Source organism: Choloepus didactylus, chromosome 5 (genome assembly GCF_015220235.1).
Source record: "Choloepus didactylus isolate mChoDid1 chromosome 5, mChoDid1.pri, whole genome shotgun sequence".
In the NCBI taxonomy this organism is placed as follows: Eukaryota; Metazoa; Chordata; class Mammalia; order Pilosa; family Megalonychidae; genus Choloepus; species Choloepus didactylus.
In genome coordinates this window covers 60,629,251-60,635,279 of record NC_051311.1, presented here as the reverse complement: position 1 = coordinate 60,635,279, position 6,029 = coordinate 60,629,251, and the positions used below count along the sequence as shown (strand labels likewise).

Sequence of the window (6,029 nt, the reverse complement as noted above, 5' to 3'; positions counted from 1 at the left end):
GGCTGTGACATTTGGCAAGCTGCCAGCCCGAAGACTAAAGAAATCCCAGGCACTAATGGCATGAACTTGGGGAAGAGAAGGGGGAAGTCCCTGGGTGGGATACTGGGGTGACCTGCAACATCTATGTGGAGAGAGGTGCCCATCCTCCTAGATGAATGGATGTCTATGTTAGAGAGGGATGGCTACCTTCCTAGATGAATAGAATCTGCTGAGGGAATATGGAAATGTTTATAACTCTCTGGCTGGACAAATAGCCCTCCACAACAGGCCGCAGGACTGTTAGGATTTCATGAGAAAAATGAAAGGCACCAGGCTGCCGCAGCAGTAGCCTGGCCAGTCTTGAAGGCTGTGCATGCAGCTACAGAAAAAGCCTTAACAGTTGATGTGGCAATCTACTGCTTAGAAGAAGAACTGAAGTTAGAAAGGGATACGCAATTGGCCCAAGCAGCATTGAAAAGTGCTCTGGATGAAAGTTTAGAAATACTGGCATGTCAGTACACTAGAAGAAGAGGGCATAAGCTGCCCAAAGGGCAAGTCAGGCATATCCTAGCTTCCCCTGACTGGGACCCTAAAGTGTGGGACCCTGTTGATTCCTCATCAAAAGATGATAAGTGTGCTCGCTTCGGCAGCACATATACTAAAATTGGAACGATACAGAGAAGATTAGCATGGCCCCTGCGCAAGGATGACACGCAAATTCGTGAAGCGTTCCATATTTTTGACAGTTGTATAAAAATGTAGCTTATGAGGGGTGACAATGGGATTGGGAAAGCCATAAGGACCAAACACCACTTTGTCTAGTTTATGGATGGATGTGTAGAAAAGTAGGGGAAGGAAACAAACAGACAAAGGTACCCAGTGTTCTTTTTTACTTCAATTGCTCTTTTTCACTCTAATTATTATTCTTGTTATTTTTGTGTGTGTGCTAATGAAGGTGTCAGGGATTGATTTAGGTGATGAATGTACAACTATGTAATGGTACTGTAAACAATCGAAAGTACAATTTGTTTTGTATGACTGCGTGGTATGTGAATATATCTCAATAAAATGATGATTAAAAAAAAAAAAAAAAAAAAAAAAAAGCAAGTGCTTCAACACATCGTAAAGTAATTTGGGTGGAGAATAAAAATATATATTCAGGGCCCCCCCCTGAAGAGCTGGGGGAGGATGCAGAGGTGTTGGACTTCCCCACCTGGATTGTTGCTGATGTTCTCAAAAACACTGGGGACTAACGGCTTGATGTGCTGAGCCCTGTCTTGGGGCTGGCCCCTATAAAACTTGGTGCTGCAAGGAGAGGCTAAATCTGCTTAAAATTGTGCCTAAGAGTGTCCCCCTGAGTGCCTCTTCGTTGCTCAGATGTGGTCCTCTCTCTCTAATTAAGCCACCTTGGCAGGTGATCTTGCTGCCCTCCCCTCTATGTGGGACCTGACTCCCAGGGGTGTAAATCTCCCCAGCAACGCAGGATATGACTCCCAGGGATGAATCTGGACCCTACATTGTGGGATTGAGAACATCTTCTTGGCGAAAAGGGGGATGCGAAATGAAACGAAATAAAGCTTCAGTGGCTGAGAGATTTCAAATGGAGTTGAGAGGTCACTCTGGTGGACAATCTTATGCACCATATGGATAACACTTTTTAGGTTTTAATATATTGGAATAGCTAGAAGTAAATACCTGAAATTACCAAACTCCAACCCAGCATCCTTGACTCTTGAAGATGATTGTATAACAATATTGCTTACAAGGAGTGACAGTGTGATTGTGAAAACCCTGTGGATCACACTCCCTTTATCCAGTATATAGATGGATGAGTAGAAAACTGGGGACAAAACCCAAATGAAAAATAGGGTGGGATGGGGGGAGTGATTTGGGTGTTCTTTTTTTATTTTTATTTTTTATTCTTATTCTGATTCTTTCTGGTGTAAGGAAAATGTTCAAAAATAGATTGGGGTGATGAATGCACAACTATAAGATGGTACTGTGAACAGATGATTGTACACCATGGATGACTGTCTGGTATGTAAATATATTTCAATAAAACTGAATTTAAAAAAAAAAAAAAAAAAAAAAAAAAAAAAAAGATGATAAGTGCCAGTCTGACTGGGAAATTAAAACTGAGTAAAGTAAGCATGCTCATCCTCTGGTCCAACAAAAGGTTAAAACAGAGCAGGTTCAACACCCTGATCCCCCAGTGAAGGAAGACGGCACGGCAGCTTCCGCTTTCCTAGCAGCAACTCCTAATCAAAAGTTGCCTTCCCCCAAATGTACTGTGGCAATATATCAGTATAAAATACCAGGGGGCCATCAAGCAATAACCGCCACCATCAAAGAACGAGAGAGAGTGGGCATCATAATCCCCACTCAGCCATTTAATAGCCCTGTCTGGCCAATGAAAAAACCTACTGTTACCTGGCAAACGACTATTCATTATAGAGAACTTAATATAACTCCTTTGTTTGCAGCTGTGCCCAATATAGCTAGCTACCTTGTTGCAGGATGAAAGTACTCAATTAAGCCAATTTCACTTTGTGTTAAACCTTGCTAAAGCTTTATTTAGTATTTCTTTAGATCCCTCCAGCCAGCCTGCACCCACCTTCACATGGGAAAGGCAACAATGGACATTTGCTGTGCTTCTACAAGGATTCCTCATAGTCCCACTATTTGCCATGATTTACTAGCTCAAGATTTAAAAATGTGGAAACCTCCAGCCAGGCCTGAATACTCTATCAAGTTCTTGGGTATTTTCTGATTGGGTAAAACTAAAGCTATTCCTTCAGCTGTTGTTGATAAAATACAAAGTTATCCCACACTACATACTCCTATTAAACAATGAATAGTTTTCCGTGGTTTATTAGGTTATTGGAAACTGTTTATACTCTATTTAGTGCAAATTCTAAAACCTTTGTTTACCCTAATTAGAAAAGGAAAAGTGTGGGAATGGGATTTTCCATGGCAGGCTGTGTTTAAGAAAGCTAAGCAAACTATTGCACAAGCACAGACTTTAAGGGGGGGGTGGACCCTGAGATAACCTGTGAATTGGATGTGGCCCATGCTGATATTGGCTTCGGGTGGGGTCTGTGGCAAAGGCAACATGCTAAACATGTACCTATTGGATCCTGGTCCCAACTATGGAAGGTGCAGAATTCAGATATAGCCCTTTGGAGAAGCAATTGTGTGCAGTTTATAATGCTCTGTTACAAGTTGAAGGGCTAACTCAAAGGTGCCCAGTGACCTTACAGATGGCCATACCCATACAGGGGTGGATATGTGACAATATAAGCAAGCCCCATTTAGGGAGTGCTCAGCTGAGCACGCTGACAAAATGGAAAGCCTATCTCCTATAACACAGCATTTTAAACAACAGCCCTTTGAATGCAGAGATGCATGAAATTTTAGGACCAGTCTCCTATGTGGAAGAGCAGCATCCCCGCTTCCTGTCGATCCTCTCAAGGTGGCTCCTCCCATGCACACTGCTGAGGGACAAGGAAGTATACCTGAGTCTGCATGGTATACTGACAGATAGGCACATGGGCAACCTGCTACCTGGACAGCCAGGGTCATCCAGCCCAGTACTGGCACTATCTGGTGGGAGACTGCAACTTTGCAAAGCAGCCAGTGTGCTGAGCTGTGGGCTGTATGCATGGTCATTGTACATGAACCGGGCAACGCTTTGTATAGACAACTGGGCTGTGTACTGGGGCTTAACCATATGGATGGCCACAGGAAAGCAAGAAAAATGGCTGGTAACTGGCCATCTCCTGTGGGGAAAAGAAATGTGGGAAGACATCTGGACTGCCTGCCATAAATGCAAGGTAACTGTTTTTCATGTCTCTGCCCTAATACCAATTCATTACCAGGTAACATAGAAGCAGATCCTCTGGCAAAGATTCACAGCCTAACACCAACATAGCACAGAGCTACTGAGTGGCTGCATTGAAAAACAGGGCATCAAGGATATCAGACCCTGTGGAGGCTGGCACAGCAGTTTCAACTACCCATCACCCAACACCAATTAAGAGTAGTGGATGCTTGCTTCTCCTGCTTCTCCGGCCCAGAATGCTTCCTCACCCACTTGGGCACATTGGTCGAGACCAGATCCCTGTCACCTGGTGGCAAGTAGACTATATTGGCCCCCTTCCACTGTCCGAAGGGGAAAAATATGCCTTTATCACCATAGATACAGCTACAGGACTGCTGCTAGCCTCTACAGTGGGTAGGGCCAACCAACAGACTATAATACATAGCCTAGAAAAATTGAGTGCCTTCTTCAGGGTCCCCACACATGTGGACAGTGATAGAGGGACCCCAGTTACTGGGCAGCTAACCCAAGCCTGGGCTGCTGAACATGACGTCTTCTGGACATTCTACCTGCCCTGTAACCATACTGTGGCATGGTTGATTGAGAGAATGAAAAGCCTTTTAAAAGAACATTTGAAAGATCATAAAAATTCCCTACAGCAATGGACTCGACTGTATGTAACACTAATCAGTATCAATTCCAGGCCTAGGGTGGCTGCCCCCACTTCCATTGAGATGGTGACCACTGGGCCCATGCAAGCTTTGCTAATTCAGATAAAGGGACCAGCAACCTTACAACCACAGTGAGGTAATGATGACAATCTATTCTTGCCCGTGCCAAAAGCACTAGAAATTGGGGAAAATAAGGTCAATTGGCCCTGGTTCTGCCCCATACAGCTATGCTGGTTGAGAATCCTAAGCCCATGGGGTATTAGAATTACATAAAATATAAACATTAGATTGGGGTGATGAATGCACAACTATAGGATGGTGCTGTGAACAGTTGATTGTACACCATGGATGACTGTATGGTATGTGAATATATCTCAATAAAACTGAATTTAAAAAAATGTAAACATTAAGCCACAATTTATACATAAAATGCCAAAAGTTATTTGTATTATCAATTTGGGACCCCATCCCCTGGGGAACTGTATGCCTAACTTTGTAAACACTCATTATGCCCAAACTGACTGTGGATCTGACCCTGCAGTGGCAGGGAGAGAAAATAAAGTGTTTAAAACCCTCTCACCTGAAACTCTTCTATCCACTAATAAAAAGTTAGCTCATATATTGTTAAACCACTCAGCCATCCAGTATAGTTTAATGTCTACACATGCCATTAATTCTTGTTAAAAATTGTGTATTACTGTTTCAGTAATGCATTAACTGAAGTGTTTTGAGTATTTAGCATTATTCTAACAAGTTTAATTTTAATGGTTACAAACTAGATATAGAATAAAGCTGGCTTTATCCTTTAGCTATTTTAGCCCCTGGTGGTGCCACCATAGTAACTGAAAAACATGTAGCTGATTTAGCTAACCACACTGTGCAAGCGCTCAATGAGTCAAAACTAGCTATATCACTGCTTAATGATAAAACTACACGACTTAGGAAAGTAGTCTTACAAAGTAAAATGGCTCTGATATTTTAACTGCTGCCCAAGGCAGTACCTGTGCTTTAGTTAATACTCAATGTTGTGTATACATACCTGATAATTCACACAATGTACCACAAGCTCTTAATCACATGCAAAATCACATACAAAATATTGAACATTTATCTGATGATCCTTTGTCCAAATGGTTTAATTCTTTAACTTGGCCATGGCGCCACTTAATAGGATTACTGTTTATATGTACCGGCTTGCTTATACTCTGTTGTTCACTGTATTGTTATTGTGGATTATGGATGAAATGTCTGTCCTATGGTCAATGCAAATTGCTGTGTGGGGGTGGATTGTGGGAGCCCCGGGCCCAAGGCCTTCCCTAAGGGCCTTGAAGACTGCACACAGCAACTTGCGTGACCAAAGTAGGTTAAGATTTGACCTACTCTCCTTGTAAAATAAGGCTTCCTGTGCTAAATGTAAACTATAGCTTACCTCCTTCCTGAACTCCCTGAGCTCATTACCTACAAGATAGCCTATAATCCTCCCCTCTTCCCTGTTGATTACAATCAATCCTTCCCTATGTCACAAGATGCCTGCTATGTGCTTATGCTCTCATACCATT

General features: G+C 42.7%; 1 non-coding gene across 1 annotated transcript; it reads left to right on the top strand.

The window, feature by feature from the left end:
- Positions 1-613: 613 nt before the first annotated feature.
- On the top strand, positions 614-720 carry LOC119535624. The gene has a single exon (XR_005217238.1). It is a non-coding gene; the product is annotated as a U6 spliceosomal RNA (small nuclear RNA).
- The last annotated feature ends 5,309 nt before the right edge of the window (positions 721-6,029 follow it).